Source organism: Strix uralensis, chromosome Z, assembly GCF_047716275.1.
Source record: "Strix uralensis isolate ZFMK-TIS-50842 chromosome Z, bStrUra1, whole genome shotgun sequence".
Lineage (NCBI taxonomy): Eukaryota > Metazoa > Chordata > Aves > Strigiformes > Strigidae > Strix > Strix uralensis.
In genome coordinates, this window is record NC_134012.1 from 45,775,076 (window position 1) to 45,791,225 (window position 16,150).

General features: G+C 35.5%; 1 protein-coding gene across 1 annotated transcript in view; it reads left to right on the forward strand.

The window, feature by feature from the left end:
- Positions 1–8,066, forward strand: part of LOC141937655 (uncharacterized) — a 45,322-nt gene extending 37,256 nt beyond the window's left edge. Inside the window, exon 15 of the mRNA XM_074855667.1 lies at positions 7,902–8,066. The gene's annotated coding sequence lies outside the window, so the exon portion shown is untranslated. The remainder of the gene's footprint in view (positions 1–7,901) is intronic.
- The last annotated feature ends 8,084 nt before the right edge of the window (positions 8,067–16,150 follow it).

Here is a 16,150-nt window from a genome sequence, read left to right on the forward strand (position 1 = left end):
ATGTGAGATCTGCCCCTGAGTTAACTTTTATCTAACATGGAAATCTCAATCTCATCAGACAAATTCATTTCTAATATGCTCATTTGAGCACATGTAAAAAACTTTCACGAAAATCAACAGAAAAGAATATTTTACTTTAAAGGAACCATTAAGATTCTACTTCTAATCCAGTCCTAGTCTTACAGCTCTCTGACTATTGTTTGCTTCAGGTCTATAGTTTTGGAGTTTCATCTTTTCTTATGTGTTTTAATATTATTCCATATATAGTGTGATGGAAAAGCTATCATAATAACAAAATAAAGGAGATGCTTCACAGTAGGAATGCAAGATAGAGGCAGCATGATGCAAAGTCAGCTAGATTAACAGAATATATGGGGGAGGTGAGTTTTAATTTAGAGAAGGTTGGGTTTTTTAATCTTATGCTAGGTAAAGTCTCCTTTTCACTATGCTCATACATTCTGCAAAAAGAGGGGGAAGGAGGGATGAAAGGTTATCTGTGACATGAGTAGTAATATCAGTGTTGTCAAATCTCATCTATCTGAAAAAGTCTATGATTTTTCCTGCCAAAATTCAGACACAGGTTTTCCAGAGAGTGAAGGTTTTAATTTCTTATTTTTAAAACATTAAAGGCAAGTTTCTGACAGAGTTTTCATCCCTTCTCATGTTCCACAGAAAACATGCCTTTGCCTGGTGGCAGAACTATTCATCTCCCAGAGAAATGGATCTCTGTACCTAAACTAAAAATCCCCTCAACTGAAACGGTCACCGTCACTAGTGAAAACACATGACTTCACCTGGATATTGTTTACTGAAACAGGTTTCTCTTAGGTCTGACCCTACTTGGTCTGACCCTGGTGTAGGCAGTGTGGCCATGGGCTGAGACTGGAGTATGACTTCGATCCCCAAGCAAACACAGCATCTGGATGATGGGGCAGCCTCAGAGGTCTCTGTGTCTTCAGTGCAAGCAGGATTACTGCTTCCCAAGAGATTACTGCATGCTTGTGCTTGTGGTAATATTTTTGGTATGTTCAAAGGCAGTATCAGAGGTACATCCTCCCGAGCTTCACCTGTGCAAACTGAGAGCATTGAAGCCATTTGTTCCCACCATTACCGCCTCTGTCTCAATCTCATTATTTCAGTGTCTCAGCTCTTTGCCTTCTCCTTATTTAACACGTTCCTACTGTTGACTCCATTTCATTTCCACCAGCCATTTTATACCTTTGTTCCTTCATTTCAGTATCCCTTTGGCAAAAGCCACATCTTCAGTTTTGGCACTATCAGTCATCTTTAACTCACTGAAACACACAAAACTTAACCCAACAATTTGAAGTTGGCTAGAGGCAATCAGCAGTTAAACCCATTCTCTGGTCCCACAAGCATGTGGGACAAACAGAACATTCTTTGTGAAACTACTTGCTTGTGTGCTTCAAGAGATAGCATACCTCAGTTCTATAATGTTCTGGAAATGCCAGAGAAGTTAGGGGCTTCTTACTGTGACAATTACATTTTTTGCTGACTTTAGTATCTCTCTGTCCTTTTTAGTATCTTTGCCTCTCCTAGATACAAGGCTTCATCAAATGAAGCTCTTCTGGCTGTTTCTTTTGGTATTTACATACTAATATAATAATGCATAACCATCTGACCACATCCACAACATCATATGCAAGATATGCATTTCATTCTCATTTTTCTTCTGTTTACATTATCTTATTTTACCAAAGGCCATGGACAGGCCACAGGCAAGTTCTACAAAGAAGGCTTAACAATCTTTTGTGTAATCATTTAAAAGTTTAGAATTCAGACTATTTTTCTTTTCTCTTTATGGACTACAATTTATGCTGCAGAAAGTGAGCTCCTATGCACTGTGTAAAAGTAAACCGGAAAAATGTCAGGACAAAATACAATATTCTCTGTGATGCTACATTTATCAACTTGTCCTTAAATTATAAAACCAAACTAAAAGTGCAACTAAAACAGTTTTGCACAGAAGAAAAGGTAATATCATACAAAGGTTAAAAGCCTCTTGTTTCTCATGGAGTCAGGGATTTGCAAAGATAGGTGTGTCTGTGTGAAAAAATGGACCAAAATATACCGAAATTTATGTTCTCAGTGAGACTGAAATTTTAAACTGCGTAGATTTCATTGCTAGTCTAAAATTTGGGGAGAGACATAATTTCTGGCCTTGCAAACTGTTGATGTTCAGTCAGTGTTCTAAAAATAAACATAATAAGACTGGGGTTTATCCTGTCTAATTTTATAATCCTGTGATAGGATCTAATATCAGTCTGCTAGTTCAGGATAAAAAAATGTTTTACTCCCTAGAATGTACTTACACTTTTAGAACATATGTATAACTCAGTAAAGTCTAAATTAATCCCCAAATAATTTTTTCTTCCAACATGGTTTCTAAGAAAATCCAGGCTTAATAACTAAAATAGGAGCTGTGAATGATAGGTTAATCTAGGTAATGAGGCACTGGTTTTTATCTTAATAGAATTTTTTTTCTAAGAAGCAGAAAATAAAACTTTCTAGCTTCATTCTTTTAACATAAGAAAACTTCCATATACCCCAGCACAGGCGGGTAGGCAAGAATAACTGTGGAATATCTGATACTGAGGTTTTGAGAAGAAGTGTCAACTGGACATGATTTGCCAGTCTCATAATCTTTAAGAGTACATCACTATGATCTTGTTTATAGTAATTGCAAATTATATTCATACAATATATGTCTACAGTAATAGAGCTATTATTTTTTCACTTTTGATTAAGATGAACAACATCACTACAGTGAAAAAGCAAAGGTTCTGGATATTCAACACTGGTAATATCCAAAGGCTATAATGACTAAATACAACATCCAATAAAATCCAGTTTACAGCCATGGTTGATTGATTGATGAAAACACAGGCATCTCTGGAAATATAATATCCATATAGCATAGTGTCTTTGGTTGTACTAAGGAAGAAGAAAACAATAGAATGAGGTATTCATGCTCACCTCGTTCTACATGTCCTTGGTAGGCAAAGTGCTGTTATTGGCAAATGAAATTTCCAATAGAAATTTATTTAATTTCCTTTCAATTTCTTAAACTATAGAAATTTATTTTCAAAATAAATAAAAATAATTTTGAGTGGAAGTAATTTTTTATTGCTTCTCTTCCTCCTCACGCTTGAGCATTTTCAGAATTCTAAAGTAACTGGTATATCAAATTACACAGTGTAGCCTGCTTACAAAGAGACAAATGTAAATTCAAGAATTATATTATCTTTCTTAATCTCATTCGGAATATAGACTATTATTATTGTGCCTTCTTAAATAATATAAAAATCTACTTTATGTAGCATAGTTGCAACTATAGGAAATGTAGGATAGAGGTGCAAGAAAAAATGAATAATCAGATTCTTATACTACTGAAATTAGTCTCATAATCAGAATGTAGGACAACCTAAGTATTCAGCTTCTGAAAACAGTTGTTATTAAATCTGAATGTGTTATATCTTCAAGAATTCCTATGTTCTTTATATTAAGGTTTCAAAAACTTTAGCTGATCACTCATGAAGAACCATGAAAGTCACATATGATGAATGCCTAAACACTTCATAAATGAGTTTCTGTGCAAGGTATGGAAGCCCTGTCTTCAAATCTGGGTAGCTCCCTCCGCCTAATGTTTTCATCTGGGTATGCAGAAGTAAAGATTAGTGCTGCTGAAAGAGACATACATGTGTTCATACAGCATATGCACTACAGATAGAGAAACATCTGGCACAACTAGTGCAGAATTGTAGCACAGAGGCTGCCTCAAGAAATGTAATTTTTCCCTGTCTATAAGTCAGAGTATACGACAAATGATAAATCACCACAAAAATCTGAATGTTTCTTTGCAGACAGTCTGTACTACGATGGTTTCTACCTTTGGCACTGAGTGTCCAATTTTAAAATATACAGTTCAATTTAAACTATATGGCAATAAGACTAAATATATGTTCCACTTCACAATTCCAATCTGTCTGTGGCCAGAAGAGAAGGAAATTATGGATGGATGTAGGAATGGATTCAGTTATTCTGTTCCAGGTGGAATACTGGACCACAGTCTAACTCCCTTACTCATGTCAACTATTCCCTTTATATCTTTCTACAGAATAAATACAAAAAAAAGAATCAGATTTTTGTAACTGAAGATGAGATCCACACAGCCACAAAAGGTCACTTATGTGGATTAGCTTTCCCTCTGGAGTCTTTTAAAACTGCCAACTTTTCTCCATTGACTGTAAGAAAAATGAGGCTTATGTTTCAGAAGGACTGTTTTGCTGCATATTTAAAACTTAGATCCAAGTGAACTTCTCAAATTAAATAGTTCATATCTCAGCTATGTGTAAAACATCTTTAGATAGACAAATTTTTCAGACCATTTACCAATTTTCTGCTGTATAGTTTTCTGGGCTTTGGGAAAGACAATTAGATTAAACACCAGAACAATCTAGTTGTAGTTGTACCAAAACCTATAAAATTAAGCATTATGTTTTACCTTAGGTGTGTCATCACAATTATTCTGTAAAAATTATTTAATTGTCATAGTGCCTGCCTTTGACCTATCTGAAAAGTATCTTGTACAGTGGGGCTTTGATATGGATCCCTATATGGCATCTGCAGTAAAATTACACTTGCAATTCTAATGATTAACAATACAGCTGAGCAGTTGGTGGCATTTCAAAAAAGTCAAAAGAAAACCTGTTTGTATGTGTTACGTGCAAATAATTTGGCTAAGTTCATCATGATGCAGAAAGACAGAACTACTCTTATATAAGCACTTTATATGCCACACCAGATATAAGCATATTTATGATTTTGATGTTTAATTAAAATGGCATCATCCTTCAGGGAAAGACAACAAACTATCTCTATTGAAAACAAGCTATTAGTTCTTAAACAATAGGTTTGGGGTTGGTTTGTTTTTTTTTTTTTTTTGCTTTAAAATGTCATTTTAATTGCTATAATAAATATTGTACTGGAGTACATAGAAACAGTGTAAAAGGATATATGTTAAGGAGGTATTTTATTTTTGAAATGTATTTTATAGTACAGAGAGATCAACTGAATAACTATGTTTGATTTATGAAAATATAAATTAATGAAGATGCTATTTAAATATTCCTTGTAAAAATCATACTTGATCTTAGAGGATTGCAATTGACTGAGTTCTTTTGTTTAAAATAGACTTTGATATTATATAAAGAGCTGGCAGCTTATATTTTAAAAAATATTATGGCAAGACTATAGCAACCAAATTTATTAAATTTGTCCTTCTGTATAATACTAAAAGGGACTGTAATATCTTCTTTATATTTTGTAATCATTGTAATTTCATGAATTAGTAATGAGAAATATATTGAAAAATCAAGAAAAGATTAAAACAAAACTTGTATCAGATACTCAGGAATTAATTATACTACCATAACAATAGACTTCTGCAGTTTACATCAACTGTCACTAAAATGGCTCAACATTTTTATTTCACCATTTCTTTACATCCTAAACTATGAATAGCATGACACATAATATTACTAACTTACTAAAGAGTCAAACTGCATACAATCTTTAAAAAAACAGTTGCTAACAATACAACACAGTAACACTGCAGTCCATTTTCATGGCAAATTTTGCCAGCCATTTTGTGTGGATTGCCATAATTTAATTGCCTTCTACTTTATCATATCTTTCAAAAGACAAAGTTTTTAAATTCACATTTTCAGTTGAAGATACTTCTCTTTTAAATGGAGACAGGTTAAAATCAAATGCAGAACAATGTAAGGTTATATCTTTAATGGTTCGATAAAGGAAATTCACACTCCTCTCTGCCCTCCCTGAACTTTCTTCAGCTGCAAATTAAGAAAAAATCTCACAGAAACAACCATTAGCATGAGCAATTGCACTCTCATTAGTATAGATGAAAATTATGCCATTGATATCAATGTAAGAAGGATCCAGACCTCCTAAGTGTGCTTGAATCTTTCCCTTTCCCCATGTCAACCAAACAGTGAATTAATGTATCCTCAAGTATATTTCATTTTGATTGAATATGACAGTTATTGGATAGTAAACTCAGGAGTTTTGACATCTAACAGGGTAATAAGGATGGAGGAACACAATCAACCCCTCTGTCAGACTTTCAACAGCTTTCCAGTTACATGTAATTTTCAGACTGCATGTGTTCTGTTCTAAACTTCAGTTGAAATTCTCATTGCCATGAGCAGGAGCTACAAGCATATGTCATTAGTAGTACTGTAAGCAGATCAGTGCATTTCATGCATTGTTTACAACCCAGGGCTTTTAGCCCATGTTTTGTGCGTAAAGAGGTCCAGCCTGAATACTGACTGGCCCTATAGACTTTGAACTTCAAGAACGAATTGGGTTTGGATCCTAATGCATGCTCTCATAAAATCTGTACCTGCTGAGATCTGAAACAAGAGCTAAACTAATGTGGGATAGTTAAAAAACAATCCAGAATTTTTTTAATGAAACATATTCTTTTGTTCTGTGGTGGTGTTTCTTCTAGCTCCAGACCATCCAGCTGTGTGGTTCCAGATATCCCCAGTTTCTCAGTGTGCCTTTTGCTTTCCCTCTTTGCACAGTAATATTGAAGAGTTGAGCTTTTTGAAATTAGTAAGCACTGCTTTATAGGAAAATGTCTACAGACTTCAGGAACAGAACATGTGTTACTGTCACCTTGTTTTGTGTCAGCAGGGTTAGTAGGTAAAAGCTCTGTTTACCCCAATTCTAAACATCTTTTCTGAGCTGTATAATCAGACCCAAATATTCAGAACTACATGCTTCTTTCAGCCTGCAGATAAAACACGTAAATTTTTGCCACTGTGGCTATTATACTGCGAGCTGCACAAATTAGTAGACAAAGCAGGGAGACTTTAATATTTGGTATTGTATATTCCTCTGAATTTTCTTAAGGTGAATATTGCTTTCTTAACAAGAGAAGAGATGCATCCCATATGTTGAAACGCTAACAACTTGCAGCTTTGGAGATACTTCAGCAACTACACAGACTTAACAAAAGACAAAATTAGAAGATATTTGGGTTTTGGAAAAGAAAGCTGCTGATTAAGCGGGCTTTTAAATGTTGATAATAAAAATATTAATGTCCTTAGAAGGACAACTTTTCTTGACTTGAAACCTTTTTCTGTTTTACGATCTCTCTACAGTCCCAAGATTGCTATTCCCTCAACCCATTCACTGTTTTTTCTGCCTTTTCCACTTATATGCTTAAAATAAGTTTTGACTTATTTTTAAAGGTAAGGAAGTATTTAAAGGAATTAATTGTCACCAGTACTAGTTGTAAAATAATCATTCTTGTTAGGATATATTATCACAACTTGTCCTTTTTTCTGTTTGATATTTGTTCACTATTTAAGGTTACTGGAACATGCTAAAATATTAAGGTGCTCCCAATACACTTTCTCATGCTTTCTAATAGTAAGAGCAGGAAGAATAGGGGAAGAAATTGAAAACCCCAGTAACCATCAAAGTAGTAGAGAATACCTCTCTGAAATATAAGAATACTTTTCTGAAATATAAGCATACCTGCCCCAAATACGTCATTGAAAGTGGAAACAATTTGCTCATTTGTCAACATAACTTCACCACTTGGACTTTTTTGGCCTTCACATAGTGCAGAGTATCAGTAATATCCTGAATGCAGTTCTACAAAGCAATGTGTGGATTATTTGTTTGTTATTCAGAATTTGACATAGGAAGGAGATATAAAAAGTGCACTTTAAATAGGAGATAGTAAATTATTCATTACCCTAACCCTACAACTCCTTGATAAAGGTGAAGGACAAAAAAAAAAAAAAAAGTGATAACCTGTAATTTTTGTTATTTGAAATCAAAAGGTTCTTGAAGAATTAAGAAACGACAAACCTTCTCAGCTGATCATAGGAGATATAGCATTCCAGAACATTTTTGTTCATGAAACTTTTTCCTTGTTTTAAATACAAGTGAAGACACATCTCAGTTTATTGTCAGGAAGATGAAGAAAAGCAGAGAAATGATCTGCAGCATTGCTACAACTCAAGATCTGCATGACATTATGGCTCACTTGAAGAACTCTGAGGAACTCCCCATCATTTTGGTTGTACCTTTTTCCAAAACACAGGTTACAGATGACACTTGCTAAACATCTGGTGAAGAATCTGTCAAGACCAAAGCTACCGGTTGTCTCTGAGAGCTCCCTAAATGCTCTCATGACCTCTGAAACTCTGAACTGTGTCTGTTCTTGTAGCAGACAAGAGCATGTGAGGTTTTTGTCTCTCTCAATGACAGCTTTCTGAGGGTATTTTTTGCAATCTCCTTGTTGATATGACATCCTTCTCTATATTTCTTACTGAATATCATACGTTCCTCATCTTCAGTCAAACTATAAAGACCTGATCTTCCAACAGAGATTTCTCCTTGTATTTCTATAGCCTGCTTAAATGCGACAGTGCCACAAAGAACTACCACTGTCATGGATCCCAGCTTTGTTTGAAACATGTCTCCATATCTCTCTCCTGATTTTGTTAGTATTATACGAGGATCTTCTCCAAGTTGCAGCAAGTTTCCAGTAATCAACCAAGGGGTTGGACCAGAGGCCTCTTCATCCTTTTCTAACTTGTCTTCCACTTTATAACAACAAAGACACCTGCAAATACAAGCAGCCCTATCATCTTGTAACTGCACATCAGTGCTGTAAGTGTTTCTGTAATGATAGATTCTGAGAATGTTCAACACAATGTGTTGGCACACATAGACCATCTAGGACGCACATATGCTCCTATGAGAAGTAAAGGAAAAACCTAGCTATTGCCAGTATTGATTATAATTCTGCTTATGCCTGATGAAACTTGTCCTGCTTTAAGAGGGTGTCTTATGCACTGCATGAAGCCCCTGAAGTGCCCTTTACTTTCTATATTGCTATAAAGTTAAAAATGTAATCTACACCCTTCACTCAGACTTAAATAAAAATCTAACTCCTTTTATGATTTTTTTTTTTTGTTATTTTAGACTACAGGGGAAAAAAAGGGCTGTTATAAAGGAAGGACAGTTTTGTGTGTGAATATAAACTTTATGTTTTTGGAAGAGGAAATAAAACAGAAGCTACAATTAAGTACAGGTACATTACAGATTTAAATAGCTGGACTTGCAGATATTGTCTGCTTCTTTATTTTTTATCAGTGAAAAACTGCAAGATAATACAGGCATCACAAAGAGAAAAAGAGATCCTCAATCAGTAACACATTTGTAAGAATCTTTAGCTGCCCTCACATCTGAAGATGTTTCTGACAAGACACAATATTCATTAAATAAAGAACATTTTGCTTGAAACCTTTTCCACTGTATAACTCTCAAATGCACATCAGAAGTACAAGTCTGTTCCTATAGACAATTGCCCCCCAAAAGATTACTACCTATTCTTTGATTTTTTGCCTGTTTTAAAAATTAAATGAATTATTATTGCTCTTCTTGCTGCTGAAAATGCTATTCATTACCATCGTGTTATCTTGCTTATCAAAAAAAATGCAACGTTAGATGTATAGTTTTTTGTTATTATATGACAGTTCAGTAAGAAAAACATGAAACTTAACACGCCATTACAGAATTTTTAACAAACATAAAACAAACACAAGCTCCTCAAACCCCCTTTTTTCTAACTGAATGAATAATTTTTAAATAAATATTTCTTAATTAGTATACTATCATGCAACAAGTAAAATTATATACTTATATAACATTGAAGAACTATGATTAATAGTTTATCCAGAGAAACAAGTTATTAAAATGAAATAACTGTAGAAATATTAATAGATTATGCATATATACACAATTCTTTACATGAACAATCTAGTCTTACCCAGTCTAATCTCTGAAGAAATTCAGTATTTTAATTACAGTCTGTATTCTCTTTGCAAACCATGATTATTAATTTTTAGAGAGTGAAAATGTGTTATTCCTAATTGTGTTCTGCTTCTTTTATGGATAGACTCTGTTAGGAAATAATTCCTTTTCAGGATTTGAGTGAGAAGGCATATTGACTTGTTACATTAATGGAAATAATCTGTACCTTGATATTTACAGTCAGTTCCTTTAGAGAATCTGCAGCTGTTTGAGACTAGACTGAGTTTCAAACACTCTTCCACTCCTAAGTTTTAGGGGAGGAGAAAAAAGAAGGAGCTGGTGATGCCAGAGAAACCATAGAAGAAAGCAGTAAATTACAGAGCATGCAGACTGTAATTCAGATGGGTATTTGCAACATAAGAGTATGTTTTATAAAAAGAGTTCCAAAGAATGGTTTAAACTGCTACCAAAATGGAATAAGGTTCTCCTCACAGGACTCATGTTGGGTGCATGTTCATCATCTGTCCTGGGTGCTGCATTTCTTCTATATACTTTCTTTTCTGAGTAGCAATAAGTAAGTTCTGCTTGTATCAGTTAGCTTTTTTCTACCCCTTTTCCTCTGTGTCTGATTTGTTATCTTTTTCATGACACCTAGATGAGAACCTTCATCCCGCTGGGAGTACAACATGATCAGTGCAGTATCATTTCTGTCGATAAAGATCAGAGTAAAGGCAAGTTATACATATCTTACAGGATATACCAGAAACATTGCAGCATAAAGGTGTAAAATCTTGCTGGTTTACTTTAGAATATCACTGCCACCTTACTGAGGGAAAATGGCAACTGAGCTATCAAAATTTTGGAACACAATACCACAAATGGGGAATTTTGTCTCCCTTTACTACATGTATTCAACTTAAATGTCACCACACTTGTAAGAGCCATGTTCAGCCTTCACCTCCACCTGGATGCATGTCTAACCAACATACTGCTTTACAAAAATTATTCTAGCCACGTGAGCCATATTAATCTTTCCTTCCCTCACAGTAAGAATTAATATATAGGCTAACATATTTCTTTGTTTATTTTCTCACTTTTTCTACTCTGTATTTAAAAGAATATTGATTTTCAAGAATCACTAGTCTAAATGTTTAATAAGTCATTTTACAGGCTTAGGGTATATGCAAAAACAGAGCTACAAAGACACAGGGATTCTTTGCAGCCACACAACTATGGACAGCATATGTGAGCTGAAGTCAGTGTTCCAAGAGACACCAGAGGCAGGAAAATGGCCTAAACTATAGCATCTGAACAGTCCCTCGATCTGAATGCTGTTCTGCTTGAACAGATGTTTTAACCTCTTGACACCGAATTTGGGGTGATTTTAAAATTGGGCACAAGTGAAATTTGGGCTTGTAGTATTCCTTTATGGCAGAAATTAGTCTAAACCAAAAAATCTACCTTTCAAATCATAAGGAAAATCTCAATGTGTGCTTGATACCTGCTTAAACCATGGCCTATTCCTGCTGGGATGACCCTGTGTGCATCCAGCTGCAGTAATACCCACATTCAGAAAGGCTACGACTCCTTCTCATGTTGTTTTTTTATACTTCATTGAGAAAGAATTGGTAGTGTGTACCTTTCACATTGTAACCACTTGAGTTTGAAACTAAGCATTCACCCAGTGTCTATGTGCATATATTCCATTAAGTACCAAAATCTTTTCTTTTTTAAAAAAATAAAGAATGACACATCAGCACACCTTGATCCATCACCTGATGGAAAAATCTGCCAAGACTGACATTTCTTAAACCAGAGGCAAAAAATGCTGTTCAGATTGTTCAATTTGAGGAAAGCCATTGCAAATTTGATGGTTCCCTTAGGCCTGAAGTACCACCATCAGCACTTATATTTGGAGCCATTTAGATTGCTACTGATAATCCAGAGATCCCCCTTAATGGAGTCACGCTGACTGTATAATAAATGTATGCCTCCACTGGAGGAGTGTGGGCTCTTCTAGTTTGAATCCCTCGTCAGTTTTCATTTGTCCAGATAGTAAATAAAGAATAATCTTCCAGGAAAAACCACTGCTGAAATGATAGGAACAAACTTTGATTAGACAAACAGATCTGTCAATCATGGTTGAAATCTTTCAACCCTTTTCTTTCATGTCCAAAACATGGTCAAAAAACAAGTTATGTCCACTGAATGATTGCATCCAAAAGGCATCTGGGACAGTGTGACTGGAACAGTGTTCAACCTCATGAGTTAGCACTCATTAAGTAAGGTCCTCATGTCCTCATGCACATTCAACCTAGGGCAAACATAGAGAATCTTCTTCCAAAGCAAAGGAAGACTCAGTCATTTGCTATGAGAGTTAATTTGCACATACAATTTATGCTCGGCTTACCACCACCAAGGTCTGCACACTGAAAAAATCCATTTTTGGAAGGAGAGACATGTTCAAATATAATTAACTTATAACCCAGTACCACTGCTTTCCCATTTCATATTGCACCAGATGTCATTTAGAGAACAGAAAGCTTGGCAAAAGACCAGCAACCTTATCCAGCCAAGGCTTGGCTAATCATAAACACTAATAAATAATTAAACAGCAACCAAGCAATGAAATTCTTGAGTGGTGAGTTCAGCTGACACAGCCTTTCAGGCCTGTAGCAATTCCCTATCGCAGCAGTAGGCATGGCTGGTTGCAACCTCTGACTTCTGGCCTTTTGTCGACTAATTTATCTGCGTTTTTCATGAAGTAGGTTACAACACACCCAGAACAGAGTTACTGAGGTAGCTACAGGTGGGAGCACCTGAGCCACGAGGACAAACTAAGAAGAGGTTAGGGAGAGACCCTCCTGCTGCCTTCAGATATCTGATGGGATGTCACAGAGAAAATGGAGCCAGACCCTTCTCAGGGGTGCACAGCAAGAAGAAGAAAGGCAACAGGAACACAGGAAATTCCAGATAGTTTTCAGGACAAAATTTCACAGTAAAGCAGTCAGTGACTAGATTCCCACAGATGCTGTGCAATCTCCATCCTTGGAGATATTCTGAACTCAGACAGACAGGATCTTTCTACCTCAGCAGGCCCTCCCTTGGGTAAAGTGTTGGGCTTGGCCTCCAGAGGTGCTTTCAAAGTGAAGTTATTCTGCAATTCTCTGACTGCAATTGAAATTCCACCAGACACAACTAAATCTGTCATTGTCAGGTACAACTATTGAAAACTCCGGACACAGACCTCCCCAAAAATCTGAGGCATTTAAGAAAAAAAAAAAAAAAGGTACTGCAAACATTTTTTATTGCAAGCTTTGGTCTACTATTTTCATAAATTTTTGAAAGTTCAGCTTTGTAAGCTTTCTCTGCTTTGTTGATAGAGTTAAAATATCTTCATATTCTCTGATAACAACATAAGTTTAGAGATACCAGGCTGTCAGAAAAGATGATTCATCAGGAAAGTTCATTGCAAAATATGGTCCCAATAAAAACAATGATAAGAATATGAGATGAGACTCTCAAGAATGTGCATCAATAAGGTCTCTGAACAGCCCTGTGAAATGCAGACTGAAAAAAGCCCAAGTCCTAGTTAGCATGGTGCATAACTTTTTTACGGTGGAATAATTTTTAATTGCAAAGAAACAGCCATTGCTTTAATTAAGAGTCTAATATAAATAGGAATCCTGGTTACAAAGGCTCCCTAGACATAACCCTGATAATTCCAGGCATGTGTATCTAAGTGTATCTCCCAGGTACCTTATTTCCTTTGCTTTCTGAAGTGCACAGGTTGCCTTCCTTTGCTTTCTGAAGTGCACAGGTTGCCTTCCCAATGCCAGAAGGTTTCTTTAATCTAAAAGGTTAAATCATTGGCTTCTCCTCCATTAATACTTTTTACTGTAGGGTTCTTGCACATGGAATCTACTCCCAGTTCTAACCATTTGTATTTAGGTTAGTTACTTTTATTTTAATTTACTTTTATTTAGTTAATTTCTGGGCTTTATTCTATATTTGTTGTACTGGAACACATCTCCTTTTGTAGAAGAGAAATACCAAAATGAATTATTTTAAATACTGGGTATTCTGTACAAAGTATGAAAAATGTGACTCTCTAATTCTTTTATTTTTCATTTTGAAGATTTTTCATAAAATAAATGAAGTTATTTTTTAAATCTTATTAGCTTGTTACTAGTGGATTTAAGATTATATATTCAAAATGTGAAATGATACCTACCTTCTTCCAAAATTTTGTGTGATGAACTCTGAATACAGAATATTTTACATATTTAAGTGTTTGATTCTTTAATGTATAAACATTCTCTAGTGTAAACAGAGGGCCTAACAAACCCAGGTTTTCCTCACACTACCCAGATCACACAAGGGACTGCACATGCATAAAGGTGGAAATAAGTGCTACAGAGAGTGCATTGCTGCCTCTATCATTACAAAGCAAGGCGGTAATTTGGCAAAATAAAGAGCCCACTCTCAATGAAGGCATTCCTAAATGTCACTCACAGTGTTTCTACTGAAAGCTCCTCTCTTGATTGCTAGGGTGAAAGCTACATTTCCAGGCCTACTGGAGTATCAAACCCCACCATGATCCTTCTGGAAACAATGTCAGGTCATCACAAGTTGAATCTCATGCCTAGGCAAGATATGAGGGGCTTTGCCTTCATCACAACTCCTGAGAAGCCTGATGATGGTTGCATGGATGTTCTGGGCAGCTGCAGGAAGGATGAACAAAGTTGTGTCAATGTGTGTAAATAATTACTCTCACACTCTGTGACCAGTGCTAAGGCAAACTTTTGGGATAATTACAATGAGAGGGTACAAAAGAGTATGAACCTCTCTACCTGCAAGGACTTATGTTTTCCTCTCCACATAACAAGTCATTCTCTGTATCTCATTGCCCCCAATAGCAAAAAACTGGCATCCTCTGGCTGTCATTTGACAATAATGGTGTGTCTATGAGATCAAACATTATTTGAAGGTTTCTTAATACTAGGCAATTTCATTCCCACTTTGGACACATAGACTGGTTGATAATTTAAGAAAGCTCAAGCCCTTGTCCACCTTCTATGTTAAGCAACCAGTGCTATGCCATGTTCTCAATGGATACTCTTTGTGGAAGTTAAACTTCCCTCAGATTTTCTATCAGGGAATGAGAAATGACAGAAAAGATGACTTTCAAAGCAAGCAGCCTAGACCAAAAAGAATATAGATGTTATGCAAGCATTTTCTGAAAATGAAGTTATATTATTCACTTCTACTGGAAAAATCCTTCTGAATATATTTTTACAGTATTTTATAATTAAGGTGGTGGTTCAGAAAAACAGGAAGAATATTCTGAAATACAGAAAGTGTTTCAGCATTTTTAAGTTACTTTTCCAAGTAACAATATTTAACAATAATGAAAGAACAATAGTCTGCCTGGACTGCTTTCTGAATTCCTTATTTGTTTCTCAGCCCATGGAACTCACTTTCATGCAATAAGGTTTCTATAAATGCAGAAATTAATTCCAGAAAATCTTTATGAATTATGTTAGAGATATAGATTTCACCTGTCTTGTACTGCCAAAAAAACCCCAGACAGTAAGGACATTACACAACCAAGAATATATTACAGATTTTAAAATCTCTCTACATTTGTGTACACACATGATCTCAAATGGAGATAATTTTCTTAAAGAAGATTCTGAGACCAAAGCAATTGGTACAATCTTGAGTGAAATAAGCAAACAGAACAGAAATACCAGAAAGACACAGATAAATTTACTGTGGTCTTCCTAGCTGCTCCCAACCCCAGGATGCATAAAAGTTGAACTTCAAAGCTCCTAAATCTCCTATTTTTTGTTTTTGTTGTTGTTGTTGTTGTTTTATCTCCCTTTAGAGCAGCTGGGGTGGTTTGTTGTTTTTCTTTTTTTTTTTTTAAATGGGGGGGGGGGGGGGGATTTAGGGGCTTAGTTTGTTGAGTTTTGTTGTTTTTTTCCGATAAATTTGCAGATCTTTGATATTTAGCTTCATAAAATGTCCTCCAACTAAAAAATCCTCCCATAAAACCCCAGGGAAACAATTCATTTGCTGTATATTTCTCAGGTTCTGCACTCCATTGGAAGGAAATAAGTTGTCTGGAGACATCTTGTTTCATCTTTCTTTTGTCCACAGCTTTGAAGGTGAAACTGTAGCAAAAACATGACTGTAGGGAGTATGGTCTCTAAGTGAGAGCAAAGTACAGCTGGTACTTGATCCTTGAAGATCCTGTGGATGG